This window comes from Mus musculus, chromosome 18, assembly GCF_000001635.26.
Source record: "Mus musculus strain C57BL/6J chromosome 18, GRCm38.p6 C57BL/6J".
In the NCBI taxonomy this organism is placed as follows: Eukaryota; Metazoa; Chordata; class Mammalia; order Rodentia; family Muridae; genus Mus; species Mus musculus.
The window spans coordinates 13,876,185-13,903,664 of record NC_000084.6 but is presented as its reverse complement, the minus strand read 5'-3'; the positions used below and the strand labels follow the sequence as shown (position 1 = coordinate 13,903,664).

The 27,480-nt window shown below is 43.2% G+C and overlaps 1 protein-coding gene across 4 annotated transcripts in view; it reads left to right on the top strand.

The window, feature by feature from the left end:
• The window catches only part of Zfp521 (zinc finger protein 521), a 285,737-nt gene that overhangs the window by 69,085 nt on the left and 189,172 nt on the right, over positions 1-27,480 (top strand). The window contains exon 1 of one of the 4 annotated variants that reach the window (XM_006525820.4): positions 179-27,480. The exons of the other annotated variants lie outside the window; for them this stretch is intronic. The gene's annotated coding sequence lies outside the window, so the exon portion shown is untranslated. Of the gene's footprint in view, positions 1-178 lie in introns of those variants that run through there. 4 annotated transcript variants of the gene reach the window in all.

Sequence of the window (27,480 nt, the reverse complement as noted above, 5' to 3'; positions counted from 1 at the left end):
CTTTGATTTTCTAGGCAGATTTCTTTCTTTTAGTAAAAAGAGGCTCAAGGATCCTTAACTCTGTTCGGTTTCCCTGTCTTCCTTCTATTCTTTATTTCCATAAGTCCTAAGCAGGCACCGCTTATGTATCAAATACTGTCAGGCACTGCATCCTTTGTTGTTCCATAAGAAGTTTTGATGTGTTGTTTTTTTTTTTTTTTTTTTTTTTTTTTTGAGGTAGATGGACTACAACTTCTGAAGAACTGGGATTAAAATAATGCTACGAATCAAGCATCTTCCAGTTCGTTGTTGCATCTAGAAGAGATACTAATGGTTTCCTTCTGCAAGGCCCAAGTTTCCAATTTTTCTGTACAGTTGATATAGGGAAATTCTAGTTCTACACTCAGAACTAGTAGTGACTGCAGCATGCTTAGGGCTTAGGCTGCAGGGTGGCTGGCGTCCACTGAGAGTTGAATTGTCTGCAGGAGTGTTGGCATCTGTTGACTCAAGGATCCTTGGGTATTTGAAGGCAAAAGCCAGAAAGCTGACCCGTGTTTCTCCTGGTGGGAGAAGGAGCTTCTATTTTAACTAACTCCACACAAGGGGACCCAGCCATCTTGGAATTAATAAGTGGCAGTTGTGATCCTGTATTATCTCAAGATCAAATCTTCAATCTACTTTTACATGCCTGAGCTTAATCCAACTGCTAGTGGGATTAATTTCTAGTGCCCTTTACAATACCCGGGAATAGACTAAGATGTCCACATCCAGACATACTTCTGAGGGGTGGGGATACTTTCCCTAGCTGAAGCACTTAATGGATCATGCATTTATTCTGTCTAGTTTAATGAATAGTATTTAAAAGTGAATGTATAATTAGTCACATTAGTCAAATATTTGTACTTTTGTGTATTTTCACTTTTCATAAGATGCTGAAATGGAGAAGGTGCTGTGACTGGTAGGTAGTCGCCTCAAAGATATTTTTCCTGACTCATTATTTATAATTGAATGTGAAAGAGTGTATCTTACTTTTTTAAAACGTTCATCATCATTATCATCATCGTCATGGTGGTGGTGGTGTGTCTGATGTGCATGTTAGTAAGGCAAGTGCATACCAGGGAGTGGGTGTGTGGAAGTCCAAGGTCAGTTGTGGAGAGTTAGTCTTCTCTTTCTACCTTGAGTTGTGGATATCTGCCTTGGACCGTCAGGCTTGAACAGCAAGCACCTTTACCTGCCGAGCCATCCTGCCTACCATCTTGTTGGCTTATTGTTGAGTAATGTCGTGATAGGATTCTTCAGTAGTGCCCTGGCAGTTGGGCAAACCTAATAGCTTTATTGGGTGTCTAATGTTCCTACCGTACTTTCCCCCTGAGACATCTAGAAGCTTTATATTTCATCTGAATCAGATTTGGACATTTATTAGCAAAATAGACTACACTAATAGCAAAGAATCCATCTATCCATCCATCCATTCATGCAACCACCCATCTTTTTATTCAAGAATATGGCCTACTGAGGCACTCTGTACACTGCTCTTAGGAGCAGCCTCTGTCTAGTTGAGGCCTGTTAGGAAGCAGGATAGTAGCACCCTGCTGTCTAAGCAGTTTTTGTTGGTTCTCTGGATTCTCAGCAAGGGGCCTAGGAATAAGAGCATGGAATGCATATTTCACAGGTGTTAATGCTTGGCCTGATTGATGAAATTTCAATGCAGAATGATATACCAGCTTTCTGAGGCATTCCTAGCTATCTCAGTGGTCTGGTAGGAACTCTTAGGTAAGTTCTGAGGGACAAAGAACAAGGTTGGAATTGGCCCTTCCTAAGAAGATCAGTGTCTTGGCCAGGGTGTTGTGAATTCTAAGGTACAGTTCATCTTGGTATCTTTACTCATCCAAGTACTCTCTCTGTTACTGCAGATGCTTATAAACTGCAGACAGCATGCCGTTCATGAATTTGGCTGCTTTTCCATTGCTGCTATGAAAATTGCAAACAAAATTGCTTTTCATTTTGCTTTGACAGGCAGTTTTAATTTTATTCATCATTTTAACAAACTGTATAACATTTCAGCTATATGCAGCTTGTCTTTTGTCTTTTTCTGCACTATATTTATGCCGAAAATATGAAAACAACCATAAAGAAGAGCCCAATAATAGCAAGTTATAGTAAAAAGGGCTTATTAAAAGGATATTTTCTGCCAGGGTAAAAAACTTCCTTGAACACATCATAAATAGTTTATAACGCGTAGAACCGCACACTTTATTGTCTGCAGAAGTTGATTGTGTAGCTGGCCACATTTTAAAAATTAAAAATAATAATCTCTCTGTCCCAATTTTGAATTTATGTTTTGTTGACTCAGACCTTGTCACAGCCTAATTAGATAATGATTATCTGAAGTCACCCGAAAGTCTCTTCAGCCTCACCAGAGAGTTGGGGAGTGAGTGGGGGATTCTGTTGGTTAGGAAAGATGGAAGATGCTCATAGGATTTATCTGATAACAACGTGTGTACATTTTCATTTTGTAGAAAAATGACTAATGCTATCCGGGCCAATGGGCTTGCTTTTATTATGTGCTTTCCAAGCTCTTCGTTGTAGCTTCAGCAATATGAGGAGCCCTGCAAGCAAGCAATAAAAACAGAGCAGCTCTCTTGCTCGCCGCCTCATTGATGTCTCTCACACAAGGCAAGGTCTGTTCAAATAATCACTCAGTGCTGGTGGCATGCTCTCTAACCTTGACTTCCAGAGGACTGGAGTAGGAAGAGAATCCTGTCTGCCAGCAGTTTGAAAGAAAATCGTGTTTATTCACAATGCTCTTTAGGACATAAAGACTTTTATTTAAGATTTTCAAGATTGCTGGTAGGATGATTCATAAGCAAAGTCCAGTTTTCCTTAGGGACTAAGCACCACGGTTTGTTTTTTGTTTTTCTAGCATAGCAACTGAATTTCATCATTCATTCTGTCATTTAGCAACAGAAGACAACTTCACCAAAGAACTTCACAGTACGAGTAAAATTGGAAGTAAATGGAAGCCATATGTTGTTGCTGTAATTTCCAAGGTTAAAAAAAAAGGCTATAGTTTAGGCTATAGCCTTTTATTCTAAGTGGAAGGAAGGTAAATGCTTTTATTATCAATGGCCTTAAGTTGTAACCAAAACCAAAAAAAAAAACCCATTTATTTTCTTAATGGCAGAACAAGACACAGGTGACTTCAGTGCTCAAAGCAAGGCTGATGTGTGGCGGTAATCCATTTCTTAACTTATGTACAACTGTGCAGTTATTAATGCTAGTCAGGTTATGTGGAAGGATTCAGGAAAATTCTTTATTCCTCATTGACTCCTGACAGTTATTGTACCTAGGAACTGGGTAACGTGTTCTGAAGTGAGCAATTATGGAAATGTTTACTTCACTGGCTGCATGTAAATGTGTGCAGAGAATGTACCAGACTTTCTCCTTGGGGGTATTTAATTCTCTCCAGGGCAATGAAAATCAAATGATTTCTTTCTTTCTTTCTTTTTTTTTTTTAAGCTTTTTTTTTTTTTAAGTGTTCTAATGCAGCTGATAATGATGGATGCAGTGGAGGAAAAGGAGAAAGGTAGGAAGGAAGAGGAGAGAAAGAGGGAGCTGCCAACAGCCCTCGAAAGCGGATTTCCCAACAGGAGAGCTGAGAATGGAGGCAGACAGAAGGCCAGCCCTGTTAGAGATGCAAGTTTGCAGGGGAAATGATGAGAAATGACTCTTCTAATATTCTGTGGCAGTACAGTGGCAGTTGTCACACATTTATCTTTGCAAGAACTTAAGCTCCGTATTGTTCACATCGAAAGCCATCCCACTTGCTTGTTAATGAAACACAGAAGCAGTTCTTCCCATGAACAGTGTGTGTGTTTGGGGGGCGGGTAGTCCACACATGTATGTGAAGTTCTGGAATTTCTAAGGATGCAAATGAGCGGGGCATAGTCACAGCCAGATTACCAGTGGCAAAGAGATTTATTTCTTGGTTTTGTTTTGTTTTTTGTTTTTTTGTTTTGTTTTGTTTTGTTTTTTTGCTTTTTGGGTTTTTTTTTTCTCCTCTTTTGAGAAGAGGGTAAATTGCTGAGAATAAGATGAGACTCAGGAGGACTTGTTTTTAGCCTGGGGAGCTTCAGGCTCGGACACTTTCTGCGAGAGGCCATTGGAGATGGATCCAAATAGATACAAGGTGGTCTTGGGCCTCTGGGTGCGAAACTGAGCTGTCATAGTAAAACTGTTTGTGTGCACTGTCTGAAGAAGTCTAGTTGGGCAAGAACAATTCTATAAATTTCATGCAGGTTTATTTATTATTTATTTATTGTCCTGACGATAGTGAAAGTAAATACTGTTCAACTTGGCCTCTGCAGTCACATGCCTGTCACTAGAGTTGAACGGCACTGAGAAGGCATGCTGACTGGTCTTTATACTCTCTAGTTTTGTTTTTTTTTTCTTTTTTCTTTTCTTGCCTGGAATTTCTCCTGAATTTCTCAAGGAGGGGTTTCATAAAAAGGGTTTTTATGTCTTGCAGAAAATTGAGTTTTGTAGACATTACCTAACTCTTGATTTGTCACACCGGGATCAATAACATTTCGCTGCTCTTAAACACACAGAATCACAGGGGACACATAATGTTTTTTATAAGTGCAGTAAAGTTAACGTGTTGTTGAAACAAAAACTCCTCTGACAGTCTTGTAATAAGTACACTCTGCAACTAGAAAATTATCTGTAATACTAGGAAAGGCAGGAAGAGCGCTTAAGAGTACAATGTGTACGTTGTTGGCATCAGGCACTGCAAGAATAAGAAATTAGCATCTGCTGGGCTCGGCATGTCAGAATGATTACCGGGAGTCACTTTCCTCAGAAGAGAAGCCGCCGGTCCCCAGGAGTGATGCCTGCCACCACGTTTCAACCAAGTTCCATTGCTTATGTTTGGTCTCTTTGTTCTTTGAGGATATTCTGTATTGGTTGCAGAGAGAAGCCCTTTCCTTACAGCAAAGAAAGTATTGGAAGCAAGAAGAGGGGAGCACATTTTCTAAGACTCTTCCCAAAAGTACACGCTTCCTGGTCCATCAGTTTTCTTTTGGAATCTCCTATGATATTCTAAAGATGCCTTCAGCCAGTGAAAGTCCCCTATGATGTAATTTGTAAAAGCTATTTGGAATTGAAATCACTCTTGGATGTGCTTTCATTTCCTCAGTCCAGGGAGCCAGAGATCCTGGGTTACATTAGCCTAGGTGGGCACTGTGTCTAACCGATGCGGTGCCCCTGGGCCACGCCACAGTGTCTTCTCTCACCCCCTTTCCACCTCATTAAATTTCCTAGTCCCCCTTTCAGCTGCCTAAAGCTCCCCTTTTTGTCCATATTTTCATTTTTAGTTAATTTTATGAGTACAGTATTATTTTCCCTCTCTTTCCTCCCTCCAATTGATGTGTCCTGTTCTGTGCCTTCTCAAATTCATGGTATCTTACTCTTTAATTATTATATGTGTATGTAAATTACATATGCAAATTACATATGTAAATTTGTAGGAACATACTACCTGCTAAGTCCCTCTAGTGATGTCCTATGTCTGGTGTAGTGGTCTGGCCCTGTGGGCTTGGATGGCCTGTTAGGGAGTCGGTTCCTGGAGATGTCTGAACCTCCCTCTCTCCACATCTGGTGCTTTGCTCCCCGACTTAGATTCCCAGGGGAGGAGCACTATGGATTATACTGTCTTAGGGAGCGATGTGTAGTCTGTCTGTCACTGATGCATGCATGACCTTTCTTCCCTTTTGGCAAGCGTCTTTCTCTGTCTGTGAGAATAACATGGTAGCCTGAGCATGGCCATGAGTTGAGGTGGAGAGGAGGAATGGGCCTTCCTGGTGGTAGAGTGGTCCTCCCTGTGCAGGTAGGTAGGGATGGCAGCCGGTTGAGGCCGATCTTGTCACATCCGTTGCCTTCCTTCTTCCTCCAGCCCTTTGCTGAGGAGGTAGCTCTATGTTCATTTAATAATTACCCATTTTGCTAGTGCTTGTCGCCGAGAGCTTCTTGAGCCCCATCAGGTTTTCAGAGAAGCACCACTCACGCTCTTCTGCTGAAAATGTTTTTCCTTCCCTCCCTTCTCTCCATCGCACTCTTCCCCTTATCGACGCTCTCATCAGCACCAGAGCTCTTCAGTATTCCACTCCTGTCCTTTGTGAAGTGATTTTGCCCAGACACGTCTGGCTCAGGGTGAAGTGCCCTCCCCTGAGAGCACGCACTGCAGCCCCAGGTCGCCAGCACCATGAATACATTATTATCCCAATTTCCATCCTGTTGCCACGGCAGCACTTTTGGAGCGGCTGGGTTATTAAGTCGTACATCACTAATACCCTGATATGAGCAGAAGTTGGATTTAATATCGGCCTTTGATCAGATTACCTCCCAACAGTCAGCTGTCATTAGAAAATTCCTTTGCTCCTTATACCCTCGGAGCTCTGGCCTCCGTAGCAGAAGGGTGGCAGGCCTGATACATGGAGGCAATTTTCAGCCCAGGCCCTGCACTGTACACTTAATTCATTTTCTGACCTTTTTGTGATTTGGGGAGATTCCATCCCTGCCTCAGTGCATGTGAGTGTGTGTGAGTGTGAGTGTGTGTGTGTGTGTGTGTGTGTGTGTGTGTGTGTGTGTGTATGTGTGAATGCTCATGAGTGAAGTATAACTGTAGAATCCATCTTCCATCCTAGGAGGTGGATAGAGGTGTGTGTGAGAGGTGGCTTGTCTTTTGCCAAGTGATACTATACTTTGTTGGAAAGTGTCTGTTTTTTGCCTGTCCTCGGGTAATGTATAAAACATGGTGCTTCAGGTAGAGATGAAGGGTAAACTGATGTCCCCCTAAATGGCCAGCCTGTGTATGCACCTAACACTTCACTGAGCAATCTGTCAACATGTCAGCAACACATGTTTTATAAAAAGCCTCCAGTGGGAGCAAAGGCTCCTGCCAGGGCTTAGGAAATGCTTTGAATTCAGCAGATTTCTATTGCTGGAGTCCCCCGAGGTTCCTTTTACAATGCCTACATTTCAGAAATTTGAACTTGGGACCCTTAGGGGGTTCTCTCCGAATGCCTGAAAATGTAGAGTTATATTGTTGCGTGTCCCCAAGCGGTCTTTACTAATACCTGAATTCGGAGAAGCTGGAAATTACAGAGCTCCCCAGGGGGAGCTTTATCCACACCAGGAAGAAGAGAATAACTCTGCAGGGAGATTGCTTAATGCATTGCTGAAATAAAAGAATTTGAGAGAGATGGGTTGAAGTGTTTTTTTTTTCCCCCTTCTTTTTCTGGCCACTCCTTCAGCTTAGCTAAGTCCTTAAAGACAAAGTCAGGGAAGGAAGCAGCTGGGCTCTTTTTAATGAAATTTTAGATGTGGCTTTTGAAATAGTCAGAAGCCTGATGCTGCGCGTGTGCTTGTGTGTGTGTGTGTGTGTGTGTGCTCGCGCACGTGTGTGCGTGTATGTTCGCATGCACACACATACATTCACCACTGTCTTCTCGCTCTCTGGAAGCCACTTTTGTTTACATGCAGAAAGTTGCTTTCAGGTTTTAGGCACGTCATCACTTCTGTGTTGTTTTCTTTTTAATGCTCCCACCGTACCTGTCTCCATTCTTTGGACATATTTCTTCCTCTCTCTCTCCTCTCTCTCTCCTCTCTTGCTCTCTCTCCTCTCTCTCCCCTCTTGCTCTCTCTTTTATGGCGCTTCCCTTTTATTACATCTGCCTGTCACACTTTGTACACTCCCCCTTTCATAACTTGGGCTGTTGCCATCTTCCTTGCCAACTTGTGCTACTTTGTTGAAGTCTCTCTTTATTCCTAGGACACTCCAGTTCCTTTTTTATTGTCTACCAGCCCCAAGTCCCCTCTCTTCTTAGCTTGCTGGGACTCCGTGAACATTTTGAGCTGTTTTCTGATTAAATACATTTCATAACATTTAGTAGTGACATACCCTTATTTTTGTTGCTGTTGAATTTCAAGAGAGTCAGGCCACTTGCACAGTTTAGAGGACATGCAAGATTTCGGTTCATGAATGTTCTAATGGTGGGTGTGGAACATAATGAGGTAGTGGGCTCCGCGTGAGCTAACAAACAGAACACACACATTCACAGCCTGCACGCTCAAGGTGAGAAATGCAGGGGCTGGAGGAGGGGGCTCTCTCATATTAAGTGAGTAAGGAAACCTCTAGTCCATCTCTGCTCTTTATTATCACTGGAAAAGGGAAAGAAAAATATCCTCCTTGTGTGTGCTCCTTCTAGATCTTTCCTTGGCTGTCTTTTGACACCATGTCACCTGACCCTATCAGGAGGGGGCTGGGGGCTGGAGCTCATGTTTACCCAGGGTCCTCCTGGGACTGAACCCTACCTCCGTGTCCAGCGTCTTCCAGCTCCACAGACAAAGACAAGGGAGCATTCTCACAGAGCTTGCTGGCCAGGGTAAAACAGTTCCAGCTGTGGCTACTCATGAATTTTTGGGGGGAGGGAAAAATGGTCTTGGCTTGTTTTTTAGGTGTGGCTACATTCGTAGGCTTGTCTGCAGCCATCAATTTAAAAAAAAAAAACTGATTTAGTTTAAAAGTGGCCTGGGATTAAAACACTAACTGTTTTGGAATTTGGCAAATTATAATATTTTATACTGTGGTAAACTATGGTAGGAGAGAGTAGATTTTTTTTTTTGAAGTTAAAATGTTTCAGATGTCTTTAAGATTAGCCAAATTTGTTCTAGACACAACGATTTTAGTAATGTATTGTATTGTTTTGTTTTATTTTTTTAAGTTTAAGGTCATGTTCCGCTATTGAATAGTTTTCCCAACTGTCTTGTTCTCAAACGCTTTCTAGTGAGACATTATGATAGTGAATTAATTGTTCTCAGTGCAGACACATAAACTTGGAAGAGTGCAGTTGATGTTTCCAGCTAATGTTCTTGTTGATGCAACAGCGTACCCCTGTGAAGGTTTATATGGGGTATTTATTGTGGCCCAGTAATTAGAGACTGGCCTCAGGTGTGAATTAGCCTGTGCTGGACGGTAGACCAGGCTGAGCTCTTGAATTAGACTCAGGTGGCCATTATTGCCAAGTACTGGTAACTTCAAGGGTTAAGTTTAGAACAGAGAAAGCCTGCCTGGGTAATGTGTGTTAACCGAGTAGCCAGGTGTTCATCTTCTGAGGACAGGAGGAGGCACAGGTTCAAAGTAGACTCCACGAAGGGAACAGATCCTGCAGAGTAGTGATGTCTGATGCATGTTAGGAGCTCAGGCTAGCCTTCCTGTGAGATTTCCACAGTCCTTTCAGTGGATGGAGCGTTTGCCCTGTTCCTTACACAGAGGTACCAGCTGCCTTTTAGCACAATGCAGGCTGACTGCGGTTACAGTCATTCTCTGGGCACTTAATGCATTTGAGTGGGATGTTTTGTGCTTAAGCACTTGTGAGTGTCCAGGGGAACACTTGGATTGGGGACCCTAAAAAAAAATTTAAGGCCCTTTTTATCTGTACTCTGTGTGGTGCCTTCCACTGACAATCTTCTGTGGTCTTTGATTTCTTTGTTACAGGGAAGCATTTTAATCTTGGTGGATTTTCAAGTTTTGTTTTTCTTATTGGCAGGTGTCCCTGGTAAAAGGCAGGGAGAGAATATCAATAATTTTTTTCTAAATATTTCTATGCTAAGTGTGGCACTCTTACATGATTTAAATTTTTTTTCTATTTAGGGCTCTGAATAGCCTTTTCAAAATGATTCTTGTGTTGTTTCACCACATAGGAATGGAATAGCATTCTGGGCTTGTCCTTGTTGCCCCTCATGTCCTGTCTTACCCCACCGTGAGTGTGAGCCCAGACTCTGTCACATCTGCGTTTGGGCCAGGGGTATGATAAAGCTCACCCCTACAGAACTCCTGTTTCTACCAACTGGACAATGTGATTTCGGGACCAGGCTTTGTCTCCCCAAAGGCTCCCCTGTGAATGTGCAGCATGAACCTTGCTCTGTCACTGCTAGTCTGATGTCCTGGTCCCACACTGTCTGGCCTCCCTGTGGCTTTAATCTGCAGACTTCTGCTCTTCTCCCTCTCAGAGGACAGCCCTTCTCCTGGTCAGTCACCTGGACACCCAACTGTTTCCCTGGCTTTGCATTCTTGGCTGGCTTTGGCTAGCTGCAAGCTCAGTCAGTACCATCAAGAAAAGTTGCTCTAAGTATTAGCGAAAGAGGACTTGTAATAAAAGTATTCAAGGGTGTTCTTTGTTCACAAATCCACCCTTAATCTATGCCCTAAAAATGATGAAGTTTGCAGGGATTTTTTTCCAGAAACTTTTGGTATATTAGTCCCCAAAAGAGGTTCTTAAAAAAGTCCTCCAAGGAAGGGTAGAAAGGTTGATTTTAAATCTTTACCAAGTCTTTGCCCAGCGGAGGAGAGGAATCCTGTTGTCTTGTGGGTTTCAGTTCAGCAGCATCTCATAGATGTTCATACCCAGGTGTCTGCCTCTGCTCCTCTGACCACACGCTTTGTTCCGGACACTCCCTGCTGCCCCCAGAGTCCCCGTGCACTCCCGGGACCTCTCATGGTATTTGCTCAGTAACACTGCATGTTGTAGGAGTTGAAGGGCAGTCAGATGCCTGAGCATGCTTTCTACTTCCTCTTCCTAGTGCTTGTGTGATTTGAAATGTTACTCTACTCCCTGAGCGTTCTTGCCCATCTAGTGATGGGGGCAGGGGGCAATATGCTCCCCACACGAGGGGCCTTCAAAAAGTAATGGCAGTTAAGCATCTCAAGGCTATTGTCAGTTTAGAAGCCACAGGGATGTTGCGGGGATGGTGGCTGATTTCGGGGACCTTCTGCATAGCAAATGAATGCTTCTCCTACTAAACCACAAACCTGGCCACAGAAAAAAGGCTTCCTTCCTATAGAAAGTTGAAACTCCCCACACTTGATCCTCTATGTCCAAGAACGAAGGGAACATCCCTCACTTTCTCATTAGTAATTAGTATTTCTATTGAATGGCAATAACCAAGCCAAAGTAGGTCTACATAAACAATGTTCTAGGTTCTTAGAATGATTTTTTTTAATCTTTTCTTTTCATGACTCTATTCTTAGTTTCCCATGGAAATATGTGGTGGGTAATGGACCATGAAGACTAGTTCATACCCTAGGATCAGAGATGAGTGGCTGCGGTACACTAACATGCATGCGTGTGTGTTTGTGTATTGGTGTGTGTGTATGTATGTGTGTGTGTATGGGTTGATGTGTGTGTTGGTATGTGTGTATGTGTGTGTGTTGGAGTGTGTGTATGTGTGTGTTGGTGTGTGTGTATGTGTGTTGGTGTGGATATCGCTCTGTGTATCTATACATGTTGTATACTTAGTTCTTCAGTGCCAGGTCCTTTGTTCATAACCGTGAAATAGAAACAAGTAGTATGAAGACTTCGAGGTGATGGTGTCAGGGAAAGGGTAGGGCATAGGAGAAGTTAAAGCAGCACCTATGGACAAAGTGTTAGTTGATTTCCATTCCTGGATCACTTCTTGGAGTCACTGGATGGAAAGAACTCTGTCCCCAGAAGGCTCTCCTTCTCAAGAAGACACTCTGGTTTACTTTTGTTTTGATTCACATGGGAGAGCTGGGCAGGCACAAATGAAGCTCTGTCAGGGTTTAGTGGAGAAATCCTCTCCATTGCTTGAGATTCTTTGCCCTTCCTCCTTTGTTTTCCTCGTTCTAAGAAGCCTGGAACTGTAGATGAGGTAGTCCGAGGGACTTTCTAGGTGTGGGGTTAGGTAAAGATGCGCAAGCCAGATGGTTTCTATCTGTAGAAATCACATGCCTTTCAACCTTGGGGATAGGCAGTAAAGGTTGAAGTGTTCACTACTGTGAGACTTGGGAACGTCAATGCTTGTGTAAATGTAATATAATTAATTTCCAAAGGAATACATGTTAACTAAAAGTCTGTAAATATGCTACTAGGCCAACTTTCCAACATTTATAACTAATTTTTAACCTTTAAGAAGCTTTATTATATATTTCTTTGTTAATAGTAACTAAGCAGGAAGCTTCTAAACACAAATAAATACAGTTTATAGAAAAAAAGGACATACAGACTGGGTAATGGTTATTGTATTGTAAGAGCAAAGGAAGGGACACAAGGAAGTTTGGAGCTCTTCCATCTTTTCCTTTCTTACAATCCTTAGCAATTTGTATTTAAAAAAACTGAAATGTGTGTATGTGTATTGAAGAGTGTCATAGTGTGAACATTCAACCTTTGTGTATGTTTCTAGTATTAGGGCCACATTGCCTGTGTACACACAGAAGGTCCCCTCCCATTCCGACTGCTGTGTGCAGCGCTGGATGTGTTGCAGGCAGGATGGCCATCTGTCATGGGTGTCGAACAGGCATGAGGGTGGAGGCTGAAGGACCACCAACTATGTCCTCTGAGGAGCCCTCCAGCGCCGAGCCTGTGAGTCTGTGAAATAACTTGGCCCTAATGTAGTGCCAGGGACATTCTCTTGAAACTTAATGTGATATCATATCCTTTATCAATATATTGTATCACTGCAGTTTGCGACATTATGCTGTAAAATGCTAGGCCATAAAAGCTTATAATTTATAAGCCTATGTTAGGTACTTACTTTATGTATTGTAGCCTGATAGCCTTGTAATCCAACATTGCCTATCATTTATCCTATATATAATTCCATGGAGAGTTCTGGTGACATTATAAACCACAAAAGCAGAGCTCAAGTGGTTAGTCATTAGAACCCCAAGATAGAAATACCTTGAATTACATTATTCGGTATTCATTATTTTCTATGATGTGAAGTTAAAACACTTGCATCTGGAACATTTTCTATTTACATTCCTCATCACGGTATTCATATACATGTCAATCATCAGGGCTTTGCTTCAGTTCCACATCACAACTACATAGAGCCTTGGTTTTGTAGAAAATGTGTGCTTCTCGCGCAGAGCCGCGTTGTCCATCATTCTCATCGTGGTTCTTTCCCTTGGCTGCTTATCAAGCAGGAAATTCTGCTGCCTATCCATTGTGAAGTTTGTTGTTGTTGCCTGTTAAGTTCAAGAGCAGCAGAGTGCATTTGTTTTTGAATGAAGTCTAAATCATTCATACAGAGCCCAGTCAAAAATAAACACTCCACAAGGTTCTTTTACACAAAACCTGCTGTAGCTGGGGTCATGGGCCAAGGGCCACAGTCGTGCTAAGGAATGCTGAGTCCATTAAAGCAGTATAGAATGCTGTGGAGTACTTTATGAGGTCTTTGTCTGTCCAGGCTTCCCATCATCTGCTAACATTTACCCAATAGTCCTCTTCTTTCAAGATTTGTTTTAAGTGATGGGAATTGGTCCTGGTGCCTTATACATTTGAGACAATCATTCGACCACTGAGCTGTTGTAAGTTTGTTCTTGATTTATAAACAATGCCACACTTTCTTGTGCGCCTCATCTTCTCCCTTGTGACTTTTTCTTCTCAGCAACACTTTGATTATAAGAGCTATAGGTGGTGAGGCAGATGATGGTCACAGCAGCAGCTGGTCTCTTTCACTTGATTTCAGAATGAAAATTTCCCAACCTCCCCCTCCACAGTCCGAGTTCCTTACAGTTGAGCTCTATTTTTTTTCCCTTCGGATTTTTAGAGACTCAAAGTTTGGAGAAAGAAAGATGACCAAAAGCTAATAAAAGAACCAAGTTGTAAAGAATGGAAGGCAAGCTACTGTAAAAAAAGAAAAGAAAAGAAAAAAAAGAGCTGCTTTATAACGGAGTTGTTATAACTATTCACAGGGGTACAAAGGTCTGCAGAGGGACAGTGGTTACAGCCACTTGTTATTTGTTGGAATGGAGGAAGAGAGGCAGAGATTTAGACACAAAAAGAGAACACAAATGAAGAGCAGTGAACAGACAGCTTTCCCTTTAAATCGTGCTGTGGTTTCTCTCCTAGTCCATCAGTGACTTGAAAGTATTGAAAGATAAACAACCCAAGCAAGGGCCTTGGAACCCTGCCATATGCTAGGATCTCAATTAAGGGATGAAATTGCAGGACACTCTTCAGTTAGATCACAAGGGAGGCTGGGATGGGGGGCCATCCAGCAGGCTGGGGGCTGCTTTGGGCATGGGCTGTAGGGGCTCCTAGGGCATAACTACCTGCATTAGCATTGATGGCTCTTAGTGGCACAAATCTCTTCAAATCCATAAGAGAATAGACCCCCGGAAGGGAAGAAATGGCTGGAGAGTGGGGGTTTAACTTTGCTTGACTCCTCTTTGTCGGCCCTCCTTGCTTCTTTCTCTTTGGCATTTGCTAAGGAGTAAGAACAGCAGGCCAAGGGGGGGGGGTGGATCTCAAATGGAAATAACTCTGATGCTGTGTAGGGGCCTGAGAGTTTTAAGTGCTATTCAAAATCCAAGTTGCAGAGAATCTTGGCGGGCGCGTTTGGGGCACTTGAGCAGTGAGTCTCTCCATTTGTGCTCATTTGCATCGCTGCACTGTCATATTGTGCTGTGGCACCGTTCGCTCTAAGCATTGCGTTATTGACTTAAAAGGTGTCATTTTCCAAATGACAGAGGTATGGAAGCACATTTTCCTTATTTCATAATTTGCACACAGACTGGAGAAGACTTATCCATTGTCACAAAATTCGGCTATGATGGATCTCGTACTTTAACTGGATGGTGGGTGTAGGGAAATGTACCAGTGCATTAATTTTAATGGAAGACTGTGGCATCACTGAAAAATATTTTGAAAGTCAAGTCATGTTAATTTCCTTCCTTCCTTCTTTCCTCATCGTTCTTGAGGCCTGAATCATTGTTGGCTTTTTATTGTTTCGTGTCGCCAAGGAAAAGTGTTGATCAAGATAATTGAGGCTCTAGTTTTATTTATGTTTTGTGTGTCTTTTTTCCCCATTAATATGTTGTGCAGATAGTAGCTTGTTCTGGACTTGTGAGGAATGCAGTAATTATCTTTCTTTTACTTATTTTCACCACAAAAGTTTGGTATGTACACCTGTCCACACTTTCAGGACATTTGGGTCATGAGGTCTTTTGGGCACCAAGATTTCTGCTCTCTTCACTTGAGAGCGTGGAGGGTACAGAGGTACAGTCTCCAGGCAGCCCACCACGGAGGTTAACTTAGAAATTCCAGCTAGACGTAGATTGGGGGTTTTGTTATTTTTTTATTAGTATTCTTATTGTTTATGTTCAGAATCAACCTTTTTTCTTTCTATAGATGAGAAGCCAGCTGGGTTAGGGGTATGAGGAAGGCAAGGGAAGTGTGCTGGTGTGAACTTACTGGGTTGGGGGATAGTTGGATAATTGAGAGCTTGCTTAGCGTATGTAAGGCCCTGAGTTGAAACAGCAAAAATAAAATTAAAAGCCCAGATCAGCTACTGGTTGAATGAATAAGGAAAGTAGAAGATTAGTGTATTTGGCTTTGCTCCAAAAGTGTGTGCGCATGTGTGGTGTGTGGATGTGTAAATTTCTGTCTGTTTGTCTGTCTGTCTGTCTGTGTGAATATGTATGTGTGTGTGTGAATGTGTATTTGCTTTTGTGTATGTGTGTGTAATGTGTGTGTATGTGTGTGCATATGTGTGTATATGTGTGAATGTGTATATGTATGTATGTGTGTGAATGTATATGTGAATGTGTGTGTGTGTGTATGTGTGTGTAATGTGTATGTGTGTGCATGTGTGTGCTACTTTATTTCAGACCTTCTGAAATAACTGGGTCACTTACTATTGATAATATACAATCCCATTAAGCTTTCAGTTTAGGATAAATACTCACTAATTGGGATTCTCTGACTACAAAATTAAGATGGGGGAAATGTGTCTGAGTTTGTGCTGTTAGAACCTCTTCAAAGACATAGAAGACAACAATCTTCCTTGAACCAGGCAGAAAGCCGTAATGCATCATTTCTATGTTGAGCGAGATGGGACCTAAACACTTCCTTCACCCTTCAGATGCCTATCTACTCTGAGGGAAGTCCGTCTTTGCCAGGACAGAATCGGCAGTACAGTGATGTTGTTTAAAAAGTTCCAGGAGTATGTATTGCTGTTGTACAGGAACAAAATAAGTCAAGTTTCTTTTTCTGGGATTTCAAATTCTTCCCAAGGAGAAACAATTAATATTAAGGCCTTTACAGTGGGATTAATTTAGTATATCTCTCAGGAGTATATTAGGTATTATATTTATACATTATAAAGTATATTTTGATATGCCTTAAATTAATAATTTTCTCTCTTCAGGGTGAATGTAGAGCTCACAGTTTCTGTCTGTGTGATGGGAAGGGAGCAGGAGGAAGTGGGGAAAGATGGAAAGGAGCCCTGGACTGTGTCCTGCTGGCCTGCTGGTTATCCCTACTGCAGTCGGAGCCTTTTCTATGCTAGCTGAGCAGTTCCAAAGGTGGGGTGTCCTAAGTGGCAGGGCTAACAGGAGACAGGCCATTTTCTCTAACACTGCTTTCAAATTTTACTTTTGAAATGTAGCTCCTTAAAAGTGTGTTCTTCCCATGGTGGCCGTGAAGAATTGCTGAACTTTTTCTGTCTCTGCCATCACAGTGGCTTTCCTGGCTGGCTCTTAGCAGATGCTGTCAGCTCCTCACCTCCCTCACTCTGACTTCATGGATGGCTGCATGTGCTGGTGCTTCTGAGTCAGGGGGAAGGGCACAGCTGCAAAGAGGGTCACCCCTGGAGACTCAGGCTTCCTGCCTCTGCAGGGCTGGCAACCCTGGTCCATCAGCCCTATGACCTGTCTCCCTTCCCCTTCTCAGATTCGTCTGGCAGGAAAGCCCATTGGCCCCCGTGCAGAACGCTAAACAGGCTGATGAGGGAGGGAGAGAGAGAAGAGAGGAAGCCATCTCTAAGAACAGAACATTTTGACAACCTATATTTACAAGACTGGACATTTTGAAAGTCAGCCGTGTTTCTTACTGTCTAGGCATTCCTCTTAGCTGTCTTAAGCATATAACTGGGTAGCTTGGTTACAAACCCTGCCAGTCCTGTGTGATTGTTCACCTGCATGGTCTGCAAAACAAAGTGGAGAGGCTCTGTCTGTTTATTTGGACTCACTCACAAGGTCTAGTCCATTGGAACTACTCAGCCCACAGTATCATCGGGTTGCAGCAAAAATGCTGCTGTGACCCCATTTTTCTTTCAGTCGTGCCGTTAAGTTCTCCTCCAGTTTCCCTTCCTTGTTACACCACACACAGCCCAGGATGGAAGAAATTGCCAAGCTCCTCCTCTACAAAACACTCCCTTACATGACAGAAAGGATTCTTCAAATGCCTGTCATATCCAAGCTAGCTTTATCACAGTGGGTTCCAGTAGCCTCACAAATCTGCAGGAAACCCACCATAAATTTTTCAGTTGCTTCATGACTGAATGTTTGCACTATAGCAAGATTTTTGGCAATATTTTACAGGTTGGATACGGATTTTGTTTTGAACAAAAGCCCAGATAAGGCTTCTAAGTCTTTCTCCTTTTCTTCTTTATTTCCAATTTTTCCCCTTTGGGGTTGAAGCATTTCTTCCCCTGTGTTCTCTGATGCTTGGATGAACAGTATGATGCTGAGGTAGTTGTGTGCCTGACAGACATAAAGTTAAATATACAACAACGATGAAGAATCCAGGGAACAAGCCGTTAAGTCCCACAACAGGCTTTAAGATGTTGTAAATATATTCAAATGGCAAGTCTCCCATCCACGAGACACAACATCTTATTTCATTTTGAAAACAAGTCTGAAGAATGTCCCAAGAATTTTACATCGAATGTCTGGCGGAGTGCAAGTATTTCTTCATTATTCCAAACTTCTTGCCCACAACTGTATCATAAATACCTGCAGAGTTGGCTGCATTGAACTTTGTTACATTTTCCTTCACATCAGACCGTTCTCTTCTCTCACAGTGTTGTGCTGGTAGAAGCTCCATTTTTCTATTCTGTGTAATCTTTGGAAAAGATACCAGTGCCTTTTTATTCATAGGCAATGAGCCATTCTCAGCAGATGTATAATTGTTTGGAACAATATGATAATAGTTGCCTTACTAGTCACTGTGTTTGTGTGTGTGTGGAGGGGGGGTATGGGGTGGGGGGTGGATTGGGGCAAAACACCTGACTCAAAAGGGAGGATTTGTTGACTCCAGGGTGATCCAATCTTTTATGGCAGGAGAGGCATCGCTATGGTGATCATACTGTGAGGTTTGGGACTCCTGATCACTCGATATCTTGGAAGACCAGAGACTGCATAGGAAGCAGAGTGCTATCTAAGACTCAAGTGTTTCAGTTAGGTTTTACTTCTGTGAAGAGATGCCATGACCATGGCAACTCTTATAGAGGAAAACATTTGATTGTGGGGTTTGCCTAGGTTAGAGATTTATGGTTCAGGTCATCATGGTGAGAGACATGGCATCACTCAGGCAGCCTGTCCTAGAGAGGTAACTGAGTTCTGCATCCAGATTAGCAGGCAGCCAGAAGAGAGAGTGACACTGGGCCTGGTATGAGTAATTGGAACCTTAAAGCCCACCTCCAGTGACACACTTCCTCAACAAGGCCACACCCCCTTATAATGCCACTCCCTCTGAGTTTATAGGGGCTTTTTCATTCACACCACCACACCAAGGTTCTCCCCTCGCCTCTGACCTGCTTCCTCCTGTTACACTCAGCTCCTAATGCTTCCATGTCACTCTACAGTGCCACCAACTGGTGATCAACTGTTTAAACCCATGAGTGTGTATGAGTACATTTTACCTTGACATTGTTAAAGCTAACATTCAGGAGCACTGAATGAGAATCGCTGGACTCTGGGATGACTTCAGCAGTGGAACTGAGACGCATCTGGCCATCAGTCATCTACACAGGGACTGCCTCCAGCCCTTTTGTAAGCCAGGGTGAAAAGAACTGCAAGGCCACTCACCCACCCACGCGCTTCTTCCATCCCCATTTTCCTCTCTAGCTCTGTCTCATGAAATATGTAACTGTAATTCTTTGAGTCACTTTGAAATTAAACGGAACTTTCAGGCTTTCATTGAATTAATAATGAAAATTACTGCAAGAAATAATCAGCATAAAAATAAACTCAAAGAGAATGCTGATTGAGCCCCATAAACTTTGGTTCTGAAACAAACCAAGAGAAGAATGCAATCTTTTCAGATAGTGAAGGTCTGCAGGTGTGAACTGTGGAACTCAAGCCTGGGTGAAATCTTAAAAGCTTACTGAATGCCTGATTTGAACAAAATTGATAAATGAATATCTTACTATTATGTAATTTTAATAAGAATGAGTTGATCCCAGTGAAGATACTTTCAGTGACATAAGGATGAAAAGGGGAGAAAAATAACCCATAATAGTAGTTTTCTACAATCAGCATTTGATGAAGGGATTTAATCAACTTGGTTGGATATAGCCCAGAAATTCCTTATGATAAAAATTCATCAGTATTGGCAAAATACTTGTTAAAATGCTTATATTCAACATTTTTAGATCGAAAATGCTGGAACAAAATGGCAGAGTAAATGTATTGGTGATAAATACCTATTCCTGTTATCCCATCTTCATAGGTCTACAGAACAGGTGGTTAGGACCTTCCTGGAGGAGGAGTTGAAACCTATAAACTTCATGAAACTGGAGGTTCATAATCAGGGTATGAGTTCTAAATATCAGTCCTGGGGTGGAAACACCTTTTCAGGAGAGGTGTTGGTGATGGTCACGCTGATGCTGATGACAATGATAATTGCGTTGACTTGGATTTTTGAAGATGGAGTCTTGCTTTGTGGCTTAAGGTGGGCTTGAACTTCTAATCTTTCTGCCTAACCTCCCAAGTGCTAAGAATATAAGCACATCACCATGCCTAGACCTTACTTACAATTTAAATATCCATCCAACAAGAGCAAGTCTGGATATAAACACACTTGAAAAAATAGCTCTGCTGGTTACAAATGTGATATGTTAATGCAAAGAATGTAGCTTAGGAAATAGGTTTTACATATGCACTAGGAAAATCATTGACCTTATTTTTTTTCATCAATTAGAATAACTGTTAATGTACCCTGATCACTGGTGTTAAAGGTGGATAACATCACTAGCTTCCATATGCCAGTCCCAGGCAAGGAAGTTTAACTGTCCTAGTAACCTTGGATGCATTAATATATTTTGTTCCCTGGGGCCAAATGAATTCAGTTCTTACCTTAGTTTTGATTAAGAGATGTGAAACTTGTCACAATGTATTATTATAATCGAAAGTAGTATCTGACTGGAGGATTTTTGAAAATTGTCCAAGCCAGTAGCTACAAAACAGACAAGAGAAGGTTTCAGTGACCACTTCTGACGCTTCACCGTGTGGCTGCATCAGGTTACCTAGCAGGGGTCTCCAAGTCAAGTTCAAGTTCAGAGAATGTTCAAAGGAGACAAGGCTCCTTCTTAGCACTCTCCTTGCTCCTTCCTCCTGCTCTGTCTACTTCATGGTTCTCAGGTGCTCAGAACAACTTTAACTCACCCTGAGTTACCATCTCTGTCTGCCATACTGAGGCCCCAGCAGGTCTGCTGCCTTTCAGTGGGGCACATTCTAGCCAAGAACCATACCACAGTTCTCTTATTTCTCTGGGTTCACGGAATCAACAAACTTGCTCCTTCGTTATCTTGGTGATTATCCATCACCTTCCTTACCATCTCTATGAAAGTTTAGGTTCTCTTTTTCTTTGACCATAAATAATGCTTAGTGCACATTTATAGAGAGATAAGATGAACTGTTACTTAGAGGAAATTGATGCTATAATCTAAACCTCCCAAGTGGCTTTAACCTGCTCAGACATCTTTGGTTTTAGAAGGAAACATCTTTGATTTAAGTAAGCTAAAAGATGACCTTTGAATGGGCCAATAGAATGAGGAACATTATCGAGTATCAGGAGAGAATGCATTTAAGGATACAATAGTTGCTATGGAGAATTAGACAACATGAATGTAAGACCCCAGAAAAGTTAGGTCCTTAAGCTGTTACTGTTTACAAAGAAAGAAACAAGAAGCCATTCAGGTTACTCCCTGCTTCTCCTGTTCTGGGAGCAGAGGAGAGAAGAGAATATGGAGGCCAGAAGGAGTCTTTACACATTGTCTATCTGTCTTCGTAAGGCTAAACCTTTGGTTCATTGTGTGCCAATCCCTTTAGTTGTTGCTTTCCTTAACTAAGGGTTTTATAGCCCTAGTGAAAACATAAGAATTTAGGGTGTTTGCTAGAAAGCCCCCAATCCCTTAGTTCTGTGAGAAGAAGGGAGGCTGAGTCTTAAGCTCTGGCTCTTGACTTCAGGCCTGGGCATTACTTTAGTCTGTAGGCCTCTGAGCAAGAGCTGGCTTTCTTTATGCACGTAACATGGAGTCCCTCTGACAGGCAAGGCCAGAGGATCTGCACCTAGAGCAGCCAGGGAAGTTCATTGTGTGGCTTTTAAAACTTGAGAGAAATGAGAGAGAGTGTGGGAAAGAGAAGGGGAAGGAGAAGGGAAAGGGGAAAGGGAAGGGGAAGGAGAAGGAGAGAGGAAGTGGAGAGAGAGCAGAGAGTGTAGCTTCCTGGGCAGAGAAGAGCTGTTCTTGTCCTCTTCTGCGGAAACTGTTAGAACCATCGACCCTGCGAACACCGTACTGGGTTAGGGAAAGGCTAGAGCTGTGGTGTCAGTCTGAGCAGAACTTGTCCTCTAGGAAGCAGGTCTCACAGATCTGACAGCCTGTGCATGTGTCATGGCTGCTACTTCATCTTTTCTATAACATTACAGCTTTACCACAGGAGAAGCGGAGAGAAAGCTCAGTGTGTTTCTCCCTGGTTTGATAAAACTGCAAATAAATCCCTTTCCTTTATCAATCTGAGTCCTGGGCAGATGCAGCAGGGTTTTGAGTCTAAGTACCCCATGACAGATACAACAGAATGTGTGTTGTGACCAGAGAAATGAGGATGGTGGGCCGCCCGTGGAATAGACAAGCCCTTCTATTGGGCTCAGTCAGTGTACTGCAGAGTATACCCTGACAGGGATGGAAAATGGCATAAAATTATAAAATCGAGCAGAGAATCTTTCTCTTAGCTTCAGCGGGTCCAGGGTACCTCAGGAATAAGCAGACAGAGCGTGTACACAGATTGAGCAACCAGATTTCAAGCTCATCTCACCATCCTTGCTTGTGAGACAGGGAAGACCTAGTCCTAAAAGACCTGTACTCAATTTGCTCAGGGGCTATGACATGGCTGACGGTGGGCTAGACTGAGGCTATCCCGACCATCCATCTCTAGAGATCCATCTCCCCTACTGATAATGCCATCCACACGCCCCAGGATGGCAACTCACAGGCAAGCGCCTGAGAAAAGCCTTGCTCCACAAAGTGTCCTGGACAGAAGCTTTTCATAATAGGTCATTTCAGTCTGTGGAAACTGTGCCTTCAGTAGAAATGAAATGACAGTCATTTTTGACCCATGGGGGTTCACCTCAGGGCCCCCACATATAATGCAACCTACAATGGTCAATCCTATGTATAAAATTCCATAAACTTTGCATATAATCTATGTATGTATTCTTATACTTTATGTCTCATCGAGACAAGGGTCTATCCTCAAACTCAGGCAATCCTCCACCCCTAGTCCTGGGTTACAGGGGCACACTACTATGCCACGGATCCATCCCCCTAGTCCTTATGGACTTTATAAAACAGATCCATAGGTTGAAGCGTATTTATCTGATGGAGATGTTGATTTCATGAGGGAAACAAGCTCCTGTCTGTTTTTCTTCCTTTCTTCTCACCTTCTGAACCCTGTGCTGAGTTGGCCAACTTTCCGTCTTTCCTTTTAGACTTTATTACTTCCCCCCACATACGCTAGTCTCCTTATCCAAATAGCTTGCTTCTTTCTACCAACCAACAGTAAGAGAGGTAGCTACCAGTTTTACTTGTGTAGGTTGTGTTTGGTTTTACCATTCTATCCACAAAGACAAGACACGTTCACATCGTAAATAAGACGTAGTGCTGTGATCTGAACCCACAGCACCATCCAATTGAGAAGACAGTTGTTTATCATTCTGCTTTGCAGTCTCTGGACCAGTCTTGCAGTCATCTCTGCAGGCCATTGGGATAAATGTCAGCATCCTTTGTGTGTCTTCTGCTCTGCCCCTCCCCCTCTGTCCTCTGTGCTTGACAGGAGCCCCACCTAGTCCTGATGAGTTCCATCCATGTTGGCCTCTTATGCTGCCTGTCTGCTTGGGAGTCAGGGTTTCCCCTCCATGGTAGTTTCATGGCTGTTTCTTCTGGGCGGTCGTCCCAGAACCCTGTCTTAAGTGCGTCTATGGTTGTGTGCTTTGAACTTCTTGGTTGTTGTTTGTCTTCTGACTGCTGTGAGCTCCATAAAGTCTGAAACTGGCTGCGGCATCCCCAGTGCCTGCACAGGGTAGGCACTTAACAAGTCCTTTTTATGCAACTCATGGAAAGAATGAATAGTCCTGACTTTCGAGTTTGCCCAGACCCCTGGCCCCGCCTCCCTGCCTCTGCAGTTCTGTTTTCTGTCCACTCACTTCAGCTTCTCCTGGAAGTCTGAGCCCACAGTATCTTTACCAGTCATTTTGGAAATGACCCAGTCTGATCCCAGCCAGATATTAGCCCCTCCAGTATGTAACAGTGTACGTATTTATTGGATTGAAGCAAATTGATACCATAACTCAGTCTTAAGAAGGTTTATTTTGCCAGGGTCATGAGAATTGAATCAAAGGGCTGCTTCAAAAGTTTCTTTTCTGCTAAATTACAAATCTAAACTTGGCTGAGACACGTAGCTAGAGTGAGCCAATTTAAAATAAGCTCCTGGTCTGCTCCTGCTCCTGGGGAGGAACGACCTGCCTCTCAGGTGCCCTTTAGAGAACCCAGACTGAGTTGGATCAGGGAGAAGACAGACTTTTCTTATCGTAGATTTAATTGCCTCCTCTACCTCTCTTTTGCTTTCTCCATCCCTCCCCATTCTCTCTCTCCCTCCCTTCCCCCTTCCCCCTCTCATGTGTCTATGGGTGTGTGTACATGTGGAGGCCAGATATTAGCCTGACTACTGTTCCTCAGGTCTTTTTGAAGCAGTGTCTCCCACTGAGGCCTGGAGTTCACTGAGTAGACTGGATTAAGTACCCAGAGAACCCCAGGGATCCACCTAACTCCACCTCTCCAGTGCTAGGACTCAGTACATGCCACCACACCTCAGCTTTTAAAACACTGATTGTGAGACCAAGCACAAGTCCTCAGTCTTGCATGGAAAACCCTTTACTGACGGAGCTTCCGAGGAATAGAGATGCAGATGGTGAATCTTAACCACATGGGTTCAGATCTGCCTGTTGACATTCTCCTAGGCCTACCCATGCTATGGCATATAGCCCGCGGTAGCATGCATTTCCTTCAGCTTCCCCAGCTCAACAGCCTTTGGGACTTGATATAAGTGAAGCACGTGGTAAGGCACTTGGCTCAACTTAATTGCTGCAGAAGTGATGCTATTGCTTTTATTATGCTGCTTTAAATGTGAATAATAGTTGGTGTTTTTAACACCAATGTCTGAGTGCCCTGGAGGAAACCCTAGGTAGGCATTTGTTCTAAACAGGGCCTGCATTTCTTGTATCTCTCTTGCCATTTTTGAAAGGCTCCCTGAAACTTCTTTTCCTTGGTTGAATCCATAGACATAAAAAAAAATAAGAGAGGAGGGCTGGGGAGTCAGTCTCCCTCCTTTATGGCCATATGACCTTTCCTCCTCGTTTTCTATTTCCTGTTTTGTTCCAGTTTCGGCTAAAATGCCCTCCAGCCTCTAGGCTTCCAATGCATTTCTTGGGTACCTAGTCTTATAACATATTGCCATTAGGAGTCTTTTCTTGATCTAAAACCTGAATTTTCCTTTGCTTAATTTAATCCCTCCTCACATACACCTCGGACCTCTTTAAATAATTCTTCTCCCTCGCTGCCATTTGCACCTTTCAGTTACTTGTAGAGAGTTGTCATAGCTCCCTTCGGGCCTAATCCTATCACTGTGATTCATGTTGGGCAAGCTGTACATTTTGTACTAGTCTATGGACACATTCTTAGACTGCTGCTTGGCTGAAATAAAGACAATTCTCCAGTGGTATGATCCGGACCTTATCATCAATAACAGCTACTAAATGTGAAACAAAGCAAGCGACTTTTTGAGAAAACAAAGAACGGAATAAAGAGGAAGCCGTCGCTTACCCATTCTATTATTCTTATCAATGATGGAGGTGCCATGTGCTGAGAGTGGTACAAGTCACTGTCTTGCTTTGATCTAAATTCTGTATTTATAGGAGGCGGCTTTATGAATAGCCACAAAGGTAGTGTGACCTACAGATGTTTTGTTTTCAAGAGTGTGAAAGCCTGTGGGTGACTGTGCAAGCAGTGTTTTCGGAGCTTATGCTGAGTCTTTTACAGTGAAAACTGCTTCCGTTAAAAAGCCGCACCCTTTATTATGGGCTATGGACCTCCTCCTGTCTCCAAGGCTGCAGCTCTTTAGAGATCTAGGTCCGGCCTCAGTGACTAGAAAAGTGATGAGGAATTTGAAGACATGCCCTCAGTGACTTGCAAAATGTCTCTGAGAAGTTGCATGTGTCTTGGGGAGGTGAGGGACCAGGGCCACTGCTGTTACGTTTGGGGAGGAGGATTGGAGGAGACCTTCCTCTTGGCTCGTGGGGCTCAGCTGAGCTACAGGCAAGCAGAGAAGAGGTGGCTTCTCCACTGAAGGACTTCTTCCTCTAAAGCTTAGGACTTCTCCCTCTAAAACTTAATGGCTAGGTGACATTGTGGGACTCTATCTATCTCCTCCTAAAAGCACCAAGGTGGGAAGGCAGGACTGAGACAGTGGCCACATGTTTAGTGGTCAGAGGACCTTTCCTAGCAGATTGGCCCTTCGGGGGCTGATAGACTCGCTCCTGGCTGGACGGTGCTCTTTCAAACCTGTGTCAAAGCTCATTGTTTATGTTACGTTTACGTGCCCAGCTCTAGAAGCAAATTAGAAAGTTGACTGAAGTTGACATCCTTTCAACCCTTCCAGAAGAGATCTTCCGTGAGTTAACTGGGAAAACTTAGACTTTACTTAAATTAGTGTTTATTTCTGTTTCCCTGGAAGCAGCAGAAGTATTTCTACAGACTACCATGGAAGCCCAGCCCCCAGCCTTCTGAAGGACAGTGACCTCCCTCTCCAGATGCGTTTCCTGCTGGCCTTTCCCACCTGTGTTTTTTTGTTTGTTTGGTTGGTTTGGTTTTTTGTATGCTTTTGCTTCATCCAGAATGGTCTCTATGGTCATTCGGGGAAGTCCTTTTCGACTTAACTTTCTTACAAAATCAGTTCAGTGGCATGCTTGGTTGTCTTGGGCCATCTGGGGACCTGCCACCTCTGACACTTGTGCTCCTTACTCTGCCTAGTGGGCCCGCGTCTTCTTTCAGTCACATGCACACTAAGCCTCCTAGCCAATGCCACCCTCCTGCCTGCCTCTATCCCTGTCATTTGTCCTTGGATTGTCCCCTTTGGCAGAGTCTGAGCGTGTCTGGCATAACCTGGCCTCTAAGATTCTTTTGTGTGCAGTGGTCCTGGGTGGTTTCAGTCCTTCACAGCATCAGGGTGGAGCTGGGGACTCTGGATGTTAAAAGCCCTCAAAGCAGCTGTACACACCTACCAACCTGATAGAATCTACTTTCTTCAAATCTCCTTTGCTTCCCTTTAAGATCTGCTGGTTCTCTTTCTTTGCATAGTTTAATTTCATAGTTTAATCGCTCACTTGAACAACTCTAATTGTGGCAAAGTATACAAGGCCTGGAAGTCTACCGTCTTAGTTTTGAGGTGTACACTTCAGCCGTCCTGAACACAGACGCTTCTGCTGTAACTGGTCGCTGTGACTCTTTTACTTGCTTGTTAGCTTGTTTGTTTTCTGAGAAAGGGTCCCTTGATATAGCTCACAGTGACCTGTAATTTACTTTGTATATCCCAGGGTGACCTTGAGTTTCCAGCAACCTTGCCTTAGTTTCCCTAGTGCTGGGCCTGCAGGTTGTGACCTGCCTATGTCCACATCCAGGACACTTTTCATCTTGTAGAACTAAATCTCTACAGATTAAGCACCCGCTCTCCAGCTTCTTTCTCCTAGCCTCAGGAAACCACTATCCTGTTTCCTTTCTCTGTGAACTCAACTCCTCTATGTCTCTCACATAAGAGGAAGTATTATGAGATTTGACTCTTAATGCTGGCATATTTCACTTAGAGTAATGTCCTTAGTGTTCACAAAGATTGTACATTAAATGAGACTCCCCGTTTTAAGACTAAATAATCGTCCACTGAGGGTATGTGTCCTGATTTTTCCAACCGTTTCCTCATCAGTGTGCATGCAGGCTGCTTTCTCCTCTGATGGCCATGAGTAATGCTGTACAGAACATATACCTGGTGCAGATCCGTGTTCTACAACCCCTTCTGTTTCTCTTGAGTGACTTCCCATGGATTGCATGGTTGACAGTTCTAAAGTCTGGGGTCTCATGAGCCTTGAG